General features: G+C 39.2%; 1 protein-coding gene across 46 annotated transcripts in view; it reads left to right on the top strand.

Annotated features, from left to right (window-relative positions):
- Baz2b (bromodomain adjacent to zinc finger domain 2B) overlaps nt 1-13771 on the top strand; it is a 325808-nt gene that overhangs the window by 67732 nt on the left and 244305 nt on the right. For 2 of the 46 annotated variants that reach the window (XM_076568553.1, XM_042275336.2), the window contains exon 1: nt 9489-9622. The exons of the other annotated variants lie outside the window; for them this stretch is intronic. The gene's annotated coding sequence lies outside the window, so the exon portion shown is untranslated. Of the gene's footprint in view, nt 1-9488; nt 9623-13771 lie in introns of those variants that run through there. 46 annotated transcript variants of the gene reach the window in all.

The following is a 13771-nucleotide window of genomic DNA, read 5'->3' as shown; positions in this document are numbered from 1 at the left end:
TATCCTAATAGTGAAATGTCATTGAGGCTTGCCCAGTAATTGAGTAAAACCAAAACTTATTATAAGCTACAGTCATCCTAGGGTCCCCCCTGCTATAAAGCCTCTCTGGTTCTGTGGGTTGCAGTTTGATTGTTCTTTGCATTATATCTAGTATCCACTTATGAGTGAGTACATACCATGTTTGTCCTTCTGGGTTTGGGTTACCTCACTCAGGATGATATTTTCTAGTTCCATCCATTTGCCTGCAATTTTCATGCTTTCATTGTTTTTCTCTGCTGAGTAGTACTCCATTGTGCATATGTACCACATTTTCTTAATCCATTCTTCAGTTGATGGGCATCTAGGTTGTTTCCAGATTCTGGCTATTATGAATTGTGCTTCTGTGAACATAGTTGAGCATGTATCTATGTGGTATGATTGAGCATTCATTAGGTATATGCCCAAGAGTGGTATGGCTGGGTCTTGAGGTAGATCGATTCCCAATTTTCTGAGAAACCGCCATACTGATTTTCACAGTGGTTGTACAAGGTTGCATTCCCACCAACAGTGGAGGAGTATTCCCTTTGCTCCGCATCCTATCCAACCTAGACTATCATTAGTGTTTTTGATCATAGCAATTCTGACAGGTGTAAGATGGTATCTCAGAGGCGTTTTGATTTGCATTTCTCTGATGATTAAGGGTGTTGAGCATTTCTTTAAATGTCTTTCAGCAATTTGTGATTCTTCTTTTGAAAATTCTCTGTTTCGCTTGTTAGCCCATTTTTTAATTGGATTGTTCAGTATTTTGATGTCTGGTTTCTTGAGTTCTTTATGTTCTTTGGAGATCAGCCCTCTGTCAGATGTGGGGGTGGTGAAGATCTTTTCCCATTCTGTAGACTGTCTTTTTGTCTTATTGACCTTGTCTTTTGCCCTACAAAAGCTTCTCAGTTTCAAGAGGTCCCATTTATTAATTGTTGTGCTCAGTGTCTGTGCTGCTGGTGTTATATTTAGGAGGTGACTTCCTGTGCCAATGTGTTCAAGAGTGCTTCCTACTCTCTCTTCTATTAAGTTTAGTGTAACTGGATTTATGTTGAGGTCTTTGAAGTAGACTTGAGTTTTGTGCATGGTGACAGATATGGATCTATTTGTAATCTTTACATATTGTCATCCAGTTATGCCAGCACCATTTGTTGAAGATACTTTCATTTTTCCATTGTATAGTTTTGGCTTCTTTGTCAAAAATCAGGTGATCATATGTGTGTGAATTAATGTCAGGGTCTTCAATTCGATTCCATTGGTGTGTATGTTGGTTTTTATGTCAATACCAAGCTGGTTTTTTTACAATAGCTATATAGTAGAGCTTGAGGTCAGGGATGGTGATGCCTCCAGAGGTTGCTTTATTATACAGGATTCTTTTAGCTATCCTGGATCTTTTGTTTTTCCATATGAAGTTGAGTAATGTTCTTTCCAAGTCTGTGAAGAATTGTGTTGGGATTTTGATGGGATTGCATTGAATCTGTAGATTGCTTTTGGTAAGATTGCCATTTTTATTATGTTAATTCTGCCTATCCATGAGCATGGAGATCCTTCCATTTTCTGATATTTTCTTCAATTTCTTTCTTTAGAGGTTTAAAGTTCTTATCAAAAAGGTCCTTCACTTGTTTAGTTAGTGTTATCCCAAGGTATTTTATATTATTTGTGGCTATTGTAAAGGGTGATGTTTCTCTGACTTCTTTCTCAGCCCTTTTTATCATTTGTGTATAGGAGGGCTACTGATTTTTTTTTTTTTGAGTTGATCTTGTATCCTGCCACTTTACTGAAGGAGTTTATCAGTTGTAGGAGTTCCCTGGTAGAATTTTTGGGGTCATTTATGTATACTATCATGTCATCTGCAAATAGTGAAAGTTTGACTTCTTCCTTTCCAATTTGTATCCCTTTGATCTCCTTTTGTTGTGTTATTGCTCTAGCTAGAACCTCGAGTACTATATTGAATAAATATGGGGAGAGTGGACAGCCTTTTCTTGTTCCTGATTTTAGTGGAGTTTCTCTCTGTTTAATTTGATGGTGGCTGTTGGCTTGCTATAAATTGCCTTTATTATGTTTAGAAATGTTCCTTGTATTCCTGATCTCTCTAAGACCTTTATCATGAAGGGATGTTGGATTTTGTCAAATGCCTTTTCAGCATCTAGTGAGATGATCATGTATTTTTTTTCTTTCAGTTTGTTTATATGGTGTATTACATTGACAGATTTTTTTGTATGTTGAACCATCCTTGCATCCCTGGGATGAAACCTACTTGGTCATGGTGGATAATTTTTTTGATGTGTTCTTGGATTCGGTTTGCCAGTGCCTTATTGAGTATTTTTGCATCAATGTTCATGAGGGAGATTGGTCTGTAATTCTCTTTCTTTGTTGCATCTTTGTGTGGTTTGGGTATCAGGGTAACTATAGCCTCATTAAAAGAGTTTGGTAATGTTCCTTCTGTTTTTAATGTGTGGAACTATTTGAAGAGTATTGGAATTAGTTATTCTTTGAAAATCTGGTAGAATTCTGCACTGAAACTATCTGGTCCTGGGCTTTTTTTTTGTTGGGAGACTTTTGATGACTGTTTCTATTTCTTTAGGGGTTATTGGTCAATATAAATAGTTTAGCTGGTCTTGATTTATCTTTGGTATGTGGTATCTATGCATAAAATTGTCCATTTCTTCCAGATTTTCCAATTTTATGGAGTACAGGTTTTTGAAGTACAACCTGATGATTCTCTAGATTTCCTCATTGTCTGTTGTTATGTCTCCCTTTTCATTTCTGATTTTGTTAATTTGGGTGCTCTCTCTTTGCCTTTTGGTTTATTTGGCTAGGAGGTTGTTGATTTTTTTTTTTTTTTTCAAAGAACCAACTCTTTGATTGATTCTTTGTATTGTTCTCTTGGTTTCTATTTCATTGATTCCAGCCCTCAATTTTATCATTTCTTGGCATCTATTTCTCCTGGGTAAGTTTGTTTCTTTTTGTTCTAGAGCTTTCAGTTGTGCTGTTAAGTTATTGGTATAAGATTTCTCTATCTTCTTTATTTGTGCATTTAGAGCTATGAATTTTCCTCTTAGCACTGCTTCCCGCCTGCCCCCCCCCCCCCCCCCCCCCCCCCGCCCCAGACAGGGTTTCTCTGTGTAGCTTTGCGCCTTTCCTGAAACTCGCTTTGGAGACCAGGCTGGCCTCGAACTCATAGAGATCCGCCTGTCTCTGCCTCCCAAGTACTGGGATTCAAGGCGTGCGTCACCACCGCCTGGCAGCACTGCTTTCATAGTGTCCCCTTTAACCTTTGGTGTTTCAGGTGGGCATTATTCAGTTTCCATAAGATTGTAGGCTTTCTGTAATTTTTGTTGTTGTTGAAATCTAACTTTAAGGCATGGTGGTCCGATAAGATATAGGAGGTTATTCTGATGGTTTTGTATCTATTTGAAATTTGCTTTGTGACCAAGCATGTGATCAATTTTTGAGAAGGTTCTTTGGGGTGCTGAGAAGAAGGTATATTCTTTTGTGTTAGGATGGAATGTTCGGTAGATATCTATTAAGTCCATTTGAGTCATAACATCTGTTAGGTCCTTTATTTCTTTGTAAAGTTTCAGTCTGGTAGGTCTGTCTTTTGGTGAGAGTGGTGTGTTGAAATCTCCCATCACTAATGTGTGGGGTTTGATGTGCAATTTAAGCTTTAGTAATGTTTCTTTTATAAATGTGGGTGCCTTTGTATTTGGGGCATAAATGTTCAGAATCGAGACTTCATCTTGGTGGATTTTCCCTGTGACAAATATGTAATGTCCATCCTGATGTCTTTCAATTGATTTAGTTTGAAGTCTATTTTATTAGATATTAGGATAACTACACTAGCTTGCTTCTTAGGTCCATTTGATTGGAAAGCCTTTTCCTAGCCCTTTACTCTAAGGTAGTGTCTGTCTTTGAAGTTAAGGTGTGTTTCTTGTATGCAGCAAAAGGATGGATCCTGTTTTCTTATCCATTCTGTTAGTCTGTGTCTTTTTATAGATGAGTTGAGACCATTGATACTGATGGATATTAATGACCAGTGATTGTTAATTCCTGTTAATTTTTTTGTGGTAGTGTTGCATTTTCCTTCTTTGGTATTTGTTGGTGTGGGATTATCTATTGCCTGAGTTTTCATGGGTATGTTTAGCTTCTTTAGGTTGGATTTTTCCTTCTAGTACTTTCTGTGGGGCTGGATTTGTGGATAGGTATTGTTTAAATCTGGTTTTATCATGGAATATTTTGTTTACTTCGTCTAAGGTGATTGAGAGTTTTGCTGTGTATACTATTCTGGGTTGGCATCCTTGGTCTCTTAGTGTCTGCATAACATTTGTCCAGGACCTTCTAGCTTTCATGGTCTTTATTGAGAAGTCTGTTGTTATTCTGGTGGGTCTGCCGTTATATGTTATTTGGTCTTTTTCCTTTGCGGCTCTTAATATTTTTTCTTTGTTCTGTTTGTTTAGTGTTTTGATTATTATGTGGTGAGGGGACTTTTTTTTGGATTCAGTCTATTCAGTGTTCTGTAAGCTTCTTGTATCTTCATAGGTATTTCTTTCTTTAGGTTAGGAAAGTTTTCTTCTATGATTTTGTTGAATATATTTTCTGTGCCTTTGAGTTGATATTCTTTTCCTTCTTCTATCCCTATTATTCTTAGGTTTGGTCTTTACATGGTGTCCCAGATTTCTTGGACGTTTTGTGTTACATTTTTGTCTTTAGTGTTTTCTTTGACTGACGAATCTATTTTCTCTATTGTGTCTTCAGTGTCAGAGATTCTCTGTTCCATCTTTTGCATTCAGCTGGTTATGCTTGTATCTGTAGTTCCTGTTCATTTAGTCACGATTTCTATTTCCAGCATTCCCTCAGTTTGTGTTTTCTTTATTGTCTCAATTTCAATTTTCAAGTCTTGAACTGTTTCCTTCATTTGTTTAATTACTTTTTATTTGCTTTCTTTGATTTCTTCCAATTTTTTGTTTGTTTTTTCTTCCATTTCTTTAAGGGAATTTTTTATTTCCTCTTGAATGGAGTTTTTCATTTCCTCTTTAAGGGCCTCTGTCATCTTAAAGTCATTTTTAGGATTGATTTCTTCTGCTTCTTCTGCCTTGGTATGTACAGGTCTTGCAGGTGTAGAATTACTAGGTTCTGATGTTGTCATATAGGTCTTTATGTTGTTGCCTGTATTTTTGCACTGGTGTCTACTCATCTCTTCCTCTGCTCGGTGTAGGCGGTGTCTGTGTCTGAAGGTGCTTCTCTTGTTCTAATTGTTAGTCTTGGTCCACTAGGAGTTCTTGGTTAAATTGGTGCTGTTGGGCAGCTGTTGAGTCACCATGCCTGGCTGTTTCCAATGTGGCCTTGAACTCACAGAGATCCAGAGGGATTTCTGCCTCTGGAATGCTGGGATTAAAGGTGTGTGCTACCACTGCCTATCCTCTATGTTTAATATTGTGGCTGTCCTGTTCTCTGACCCCAGATAAGTTTATTAGGGTACACAATATTTTGGGGAACACAATACCACAACATAAAAGAATATAGCACATCTTTGCATCATTAAACAAATGTTCCTGGCATAAACAAATGTAACACATCTTAAATTAGTATTCCACAATACTCCTCCCACCTCTTGATAAGCTCACCCTGCAGGCAAGGATGAGCTCCTGTGAGTCTTTGCACTGCTCGTGACTTGACCTGATTGGGGCAGCGCGGGAATAAAGAAAAGACAAATAAATATACATACAGATATACATATGAACATTCATAAGAGGTTGGGATTGGGTAGACTGGGCTGTTTGCTAGAGAAGCTACAGTACATGGGAAGCCCAGGGTAACTATTATATAGAATTGAACAGGAGGCAAGGTTATAGCTTACAGGTCAACCAGGAGTTAGGGTTTTTACATACAGATAACAAGGCAGGGCTACTGTATACAGCTGGATAAGGAGACAGGCTTCACTAATCTCTGTAGAAGCAGTCTCTATATGGGAGCAGTCTTCATGCTATAATATCCAGGGGACATAAACTACAGTGGGCATTTTCTGCATACACTGTCAGCATCCAACATCCGTACATGGACAGGATGAAGGCTTTGCCATCGCTCTGAGCCCTACCTCCCCAAAGTGGGGGCCTTGCCATTTCTTATTGTTTTGAGGCTATGGTCCTTGACCCAGCTGTGCTCATGGAAACAGCACATACCCCTCAGGCCTTCTCACACTCAGGGGTTCCTCTCCTCTCCACAACCTTGAACTTAGTTTAGTCCTCTTGTTTTTATTTCCCAAGTTCTGCAACACTTTATGTGGTACTGGAGATCAAACTCAGGTGTTTATATGCTAGGCAAGCCCTTTCCAACTGAACTACTTCTCCAGCCTCCATAGTCTACACTTAATTTCTAGAATATTATTCTAGAGTTTACATTGACCTCACAGGTCACTCTTCCTCAATTTCCTTTTCCAGTTTTCCACAACTTCTAAATATCAGAACACCAAAGAGTTTTTTCCATCAGTACTCTTGGTGATTTCAACCATTTTGTGGCTTTAAATACTAAAAACAAAGAACTCCTAAATTTCTGTTTCCTGCCTGAATCTTTCCTGAAGTTCAGTTTGTATAAAGTAGCTATATTTATGCTTAACATCTTCACATGGATGCTTAGATTACCTGTATCTGTGACTTAACATGTCTAAAACAATCTACTGACCTATACCAGACTCTGATTTCATCATCCAGTGTATCTGTTTTTGCAGTTTGACTATGTAAATAAATCTTCAGTCCTGTTTCCTGGAGACAAAAATCTACCATCAGTCAGTCTATTCCTTCTTTTATATTATCTAGGCAACCAACCAACAGATCTTTTAGCCCTATTTTCAGGAAAATTTCTGAATCTGACCCCTTTTTAGTACATCCATCACTTCTGTCTTAATCATTGATTTGTTGTAACAAAACACTATAAACCATGTGGTTCATACATAGTATGCATGTCTTTTTCACAGTTTTGAGTGCTGGAAAGTATAAGATCAAAGGCACACAACCAAATATTCTATCTTGTGAGGGACTGTCTTCTGGTTCATTCTTTGGTCATATGGTAGAAGGCCAGATGAGTTCCTTGTTGTTTATTTATTGGTTTGTTTCTACATCCTGACTGCAGTTGCCTCACCCTCCTCTTCTCCCAGCCCCTCCCCACCACTTAGGTCTGTTTTACAGAGACACTAAACCCACTAGTGAACACTCTCCCCTCATGACTTAGCCACCTTCCAACAGCTCCAGGTCTTAATACCATTATTTTGAGAGTTGGAATTTCAACATATGAATTTGGGAGGCTTAAACCTCAAGACCATTAGCAATTACCATCTCGTTCTAAGCTCCCCTAGTCCCTAGTTGAATGTTTTGAGGAACTTTTATGTGGTCTAACTTTCAATCTTGTTTTGCCACAGTGTTTTTGCCCCCCATCCCCATGTGTGCGTGTGTGCACGCATGCACGTGTGCTTGTGTGTGTGTGTGTACAAATTAGGAGCCAAAGTATGTTTTATAGCAATGAGATGGATTCTGTATCAAACCCCAGCCTTTTTCCTTACCTTATCTTCACCAGAAAAAAAAATATATAGTCTCTCCTAATATGCATCCATTTGCTTTTTTTTTTTTTTTTTTTTTTTTTTTTTTCGAGACAGGGTTTCTCTGTGTAGCTTTGCGCCTTTCCTGGGACTCACTTGGTAGCCCAGGCTGGCCTCGAACTCACAGAGATCCGCCTGGCTCTGCCACCCGCGTGCTGGGATTAAAGGTGTGCACCACCACCGCCCGGCTCATCCATTTGCCTTTAATGTCTTTAATCAAGTAGTAACCACAGATTTTGGGTGTGTACGGATACTAGTCAGTTGGAGTGTGTACTCCTGAAGGGTTATTGTTGGTACTTTTCCACTCACACATATGTACTGGTAATTTCTGACCTTAAAAAATGGACATACACAGGCTGGAGAGATGGTTCAGTGGTTAAGAGCATTGGCTGTTTTTCCAGAGGTCCTGAGTTCAATTCCCAGCACCCACATGGTGACTCACAACCATCTGTAATGAAATCGGGTGTCCTCTTCTGGCCTGCAGGGATACACGCTGGCAGGATGCTGTATGATTAATATATAAATAAATCTTTTTAAAAAATGTACATAGACAAGCTGGGTAGGCAGTTGTGGTGAATGCCTTTAATCCCAGCACTCAGGTGGCAGAGGCAGGTGGATCTCTGTGAGTTCGAGGCCAGCCTGGGCTACAGGGTGAGTTCCAGGACAGGCTTCAAAGCTACACAGACAAACCCTGTCTTGAACCCTCCCTCCCCCCCAAAAAATAGGTATCGTAAAATTCATATAGCCAGTTGACTGTCACAGAAGGCTTTACTTGATTTTCAGTATACTCCCCGCCCCCCCCCCCCCATTGAATTTTGGATCTTGGTTCTGGTTTTGTATTAGCTTGGGCCCTTGTGCTTTCTAAGCAAGTGCTGAGCTACTCTGTTCACCAGATTCTTGTTCTGTCCCACTAACTGTAGCCATCCATTATTGTAGGTTGTGAGTGAATGCAGTTCTAACATGAACATTATTATTTTGTTTAATTAAATGAAGAAGATGAAAGTAAACCAATAATGGGGCCTGATGTGGTGGTACATTTTTGTAATAACCAGCTGAAAGAGGAGGATAAAGTGAGCTGGTGGCTGACACATGCCTGTAATCCCAGCACTCGGGAGGCAGAAGTTAAAGGCCAACCTGGTTTACTGATTGAGTTCCAGGGCTACACAGAGAAACCCTGTCTTCAAAAACAAAACAAAACAAAACAAAACAAAACAAACAAAAATGGACAGCAAACAAAAGAAAATGAAAAATAAATCATTTAAAAAGATGTGTGTTGAAACTCTATCCATGTTAACAACTTGCTGAATTGTTCATAACTTTCAAATATTAGATTATTTCCTCATCTTTGGTTATTTCAGTGCAACACTTCAAATTTTATTCACATTCTATACATATATATCCACTGTCCCCCTTTTGAATCAGGGTTTCATTATGTAGTCTTGGCTGGCCTGGAACTCTCAGATGTCCACCTGCCTCTGACTCCTGAAGGCTGGGATTAAAAGTGTGTGTCACCACACCTGGTTGCCATCCCTTTCTTAAGTTTAGACCAGTGGTTCTCAACCTTCCTAAAGCTGCAACCCTTTAATATAGTTCCTCATGTTGTGGTGATCCCCAACCATAAAATTATTTTAGTTCCAACTTCATGCCTGTAATTTTGCTATTATGAATCATAATGTAAATGTCAGATATGTAGGATATCTGATAGGTGACCCCTGTGAAAGGGTCGTTCCCACAGGTTGAGAAACGCTGGTCTAGACTAATAACAAAACATGAAGTTATGAGGAGAATTGTTTTATGAACATTTCTGTGGTATGAATATTCCAACAGTCAATTTCCAGCTACCACTGTGACATCACAGAGTTGGGAAGAACCCTATAGCAGTGCCTCACTGTGTGGGTGTGCTGGTTTGACAAAGAATGCCCCAGAGGCTCATCTATTTGAAAACTTAGTTACTAGGGAGTCGCACTATTTGAAAGGATTAGAAGGATTGCTTGAGCTGTGGCCTTGTTGGAGGAAGTATGTCATGAGTTGGAGGGAAGTGGGGGTTGGTTTTGAGGTTTCAAAAGCCCATGCCAAGCCCTAGAGAGCCTCCATGGATCAGGATGTAGCTCTCAGCTACTGCCCCAGTGCCTGCCTGCATGCTACTATGCTTCCCACCATGGTGGTCATGGACTTAAACCTCTGAACTAAGCAGGGCCCAAAGTCAATGCTTTCTCTTATAGGAGTTGCCTTGGTCATGTTGTCTCTTCACAGCAATAGAATGTTGGTTTTGTTTATTGACAATGCAATAGTAGACAAAAATAACCTCAAGTACAGGGACAACAGAGGAATAAGAAGTGATGAGTTGTAAAGTTTGTTTTAATGTATTGACTTGTAAGTTCGAAAATATTAATTTTTTTAGTAATAAATTTAGTAACCATCTTACAAAGATCCTAAAATTTTATTTTTTTAAAGATTTATTTATTATTATGTATACAGTGTTCTGTCTGCATGCCAGATCTCATTATAGATGGTTGTGAGCCACCATGTGGTTGCTGGGAATTGAACTCAGGACCTCTGGAAGAACACCCAGTGCTCTTTAACCGCTGAGCCATCTCTCCAGCCCCCTAGATCCTAAAAATTTTAACATTTCAATTTATTGTCCTGGTTTGCATAGAGGGTTGCTTTAAAATTTTTTTCTAATGTTACTTGTCTTTTCAAAGTTTATTATAATGAACCCATAAGGTTTCCATGTTTACCAGATAAAGAGAATGGCATTATAGTGCCTTTATGTTGGCCACCTTGAAACTCACAGATACACTGTGTGGCACACTTACCTGGAACTTCTTTGAAAATCAAATCTATTTTGTAATCTGATATATATTTGCATACATGTATATACAAACACATACTTTTTGTTTTGTTTTGTTTGTTTTTTTTGAGACAGGGTTTCTCTGTGTAGTTTTGGTGCCTGTCCTGACTCTCACTCTGTAGACCAGGCTAGCCTTGAACTCACAGAGATCCACCTGGCTTTGCCTCCCGAGTGCTGGGATTAAAGGCATGTGCCACCACCACCCCACCACGAACACACATACTTACATGCATACATATTTACACAATTTCAAATTTGGCTCTCTGTCAACATCTAATAGGAAATTATTTTCTTTACCAGCCAGTTCTTAGAATAATGAGTTGGGGCTGGACTCTTTAATGGAAGAGCATTTCCATATTATGCATATGACTCTGTAAATGTTGCAAATTCCTTCCCCCCAGCATTGCAAAAGAACATCAATGGGCTGCTCTTCCAAAAGGCCAGGGTTCAATTCTCAGCACCCACTCAGCACCCATGTGACAGCTCACAACTAACTGTAACTGCATTCCCAGGGGATTTGACACCCTCTTCTGTCATTTGGCACCACACACACACACACACACACACACACACACACACACACACACACACACACACACACGCATACAGGCGAAACACCCATACACACAAAAGAAGCAAACAAATGGATAAAAGACCAACAACAACAAACCCTAAGGAACAAAGACTCACTGCTTCCTGTTCTACATGGGCAAGGAAATTGAATGTTGTTCTGCAGCTAGCAGCTGTGTTTTAGAAGACTGGACCCTTAGGAGGTGGGGCCAGCTTGGAAGAAGTAGATCTCTTGGTGGCAGGCCCTGAGCTGTATATCCCGGCTCCACTTCCTGTCCTATCCTTGCTTCCTGTTCTGCTGAAGTGGCAGCGGCTGCCATGTGCTCTGGCCTCCACCATGCATTCTCTTCCCTGATAGGTTGTATCCCCTGAAACAGGGCCAAAGTGCACTTGGCCCTCAAGTTGCCTCTTGTCAGGCATTTGGTCACCGCAACAAAAGTAACTAATAGTGACCTTTCCCTAGCTAAACATGCCAGGTTTAAAAAAAAAATTCTTGTTATGATTTGTTTTATCACTGTTAGTTTTAACGATTTACGTTGTCTCCTGTGACCAATGGGTGATGTTCATATTGGTCCCCTCAAATTGGCTCCCAAGTCCTTTTGACAAGGCATCAACAATTGCTAATGGTTTCCATACTTAGTACGGCAGGATATTTCAAATTCATCCTAAGTATTTCTGCCCCAAACTTGGAATTAGCTCTCACTTCTGGGAATTCTCATAAGCAGATGGTGTTTAGAGACTGTAACCTGAGTAGTATGGTTGTGTGCTGGGTGAAATCACACTAGACCCTCCCAGATAGTTACAATGGGCACATGCTAAGAAATAGGCGGTTTTAAATATAAACTATAGAATGAGTTCATTTTAAAGCATAAAGTTTTTCATGTTTCTTATTTGTACCACACCAAAAGTTAATTTTCCCCAAACACCAATTAATTTGTTTATTCATTCTCAGACTATGCTTCAAGAGTATTATAGCAACCCCACTGGCAATAGCACATGGTATTGTTACAGATAACAGAGTTGTTTCTGTTACCTTGTAATTCTTTTTCTTAGGGTACTGCAGGAGGACTGTATGGTTAGAGAATGTGATTCAGTTTTGTTTGTTCGGTGGCTGCTGCAAACTGAATGTAGGTAGGCTCTCACACATGTTAAGTTTATGTTCTGCATTGAGCCATACCCCCAAACCTCATTGTAGTGTTTAAAGGGGACACGGCTCCTTCTTTTCTGTCCAGTTATGTCACCAAATACAAGTTCATGAGTTCATGCAGGTGTTTGATAATAGTTTATTTTATCTAGTTCTCCAACCGTGTCTACTGAACATATTTTAGGAGAAATTCACAAATGAGTTACGTTCCTTTCCCACCTGCTCCCTCACTCTCTCATGGGTAAACTTGCTTTTGTTGTTTAATGTATCATTTTACCTGACAAAACCCAGCTAAAATATAGATGATAGGTAGCATACAAGTTTTTCCTCTAACTTGCTTTTTTTTTTTTTTAATGCTCTATTTTCCTAAGTTTAGGGAGCAATGCTAACTAAGTACTCCCTTTCATGGTCATTGTCCTTCCTTAAGCTGTGCATAGTATTTTGCTGTGTGGGTGTGCCATGAGTCATTCATCCATTATCCTACAGCAGACACTTGGTTTATTTCTAAGCTTTTTCTATAATGAGAATGCGTCACTGAATAATTTCCTATATACCTATTTTCATCATTTTGAGTCAGATTTTTGAAAGTGAGTTTTGCCATTCCAAAGTACATGCATATGTAACTTAGTTGGAAGCTGTCAAATTCTCCCATGTTGGGATTTTCTTTTGTATTTTGTACTTCAGTAAGCTAAAACGTAAAAATGGGGTGTGGGCCACCTCATTTCTCACAAGAGCCTTACTAAGAGACTGTGCTGTGAAACTTAGATTTTTGCCAAACTAATGGATGAGGAATAGATCTGAGTGATTTAATTTGCATCTCTCATTATAGAAAGGTTGTGAATGCTTTTAATGAAGAAGCATTTGCATTTTTTTCATGTCAAAATACTCTTTCTGTATCAGGTTATTAGTTGTTAGTCTGTGTGGAGAAGTGTTTTTCACAGTTCATAATTTTTGTTTGTCCTGTGCTTATGAGGGGGTCTCCTTTTTTCTATAAAGTTTATTTGATGGGATGAAATGCAGCAGTCTTTCACTTTATTGTATATTATTTTGACATGCCTGGGAAGTTTTTCCCATCTCTAAGGAATCCCCTATAGTTCTACACTACAAGATGTACATTTTCTATGTAAACATCTGATCTCTTTGAAACTTATTCTGGGAAGCATCAAAGTTTATCTTTTTCTCTATGGGAGCTCAGTTACTCAAACACTTATTAGTTAAAAGTCCATCTGTGTCTCGATGCTTTGGGATACACCTTTTGTCTAGGCGACGTTTTTGTTGCCACTTGAGGCAGCTTCTCATTCTTGGTAATTATCAACAGTTAAATTACAAATAGTTTATAATAATCCAATACCTGATATGATTGCCCCACTCTTCTTTAGGCTTCATTTTTTCCCCCACCAGTGTTGCTATCTGTTTCTGCTTATAGTAGTATTTACCGCAAACACTCTTGGAGAAGGGGAAGGTTGGGGCGGGGGGAGGAGGGGAAAGATTGGATGGGAGGAGGTATATATTCCAGATCACGGGAATCTCCTCTTCGTTTTAAAGTTGGGTATATGCATTTTGATAAAAGCTTTACACTTAATTTTGGTGAATACCAGTA

The sequence above is a fragment of the Peromyscus maniculatus genome, chromosome 4, assembly GCF_049852395.1.
Source record: "Peromyscus maniculatus bairdii isolate BWxNUB_F1_BW_parent chromosome 4, HU_Pman_BW_mat_3.1, whole genome shotgun sequence".
In the NCBI taxonomy this organism is placed as follows: domain Eukaryota; kingdom Metazoa; phylum Chordata; class Mammalia; order Rodentia; family Cricetidae; genus Peromyscus; species Peromyscus maniculatus.
Note: the sequence above shows the minus strand (reverse complement) of the source record. Positions and strands in the feature narration are given on the sequence as shown.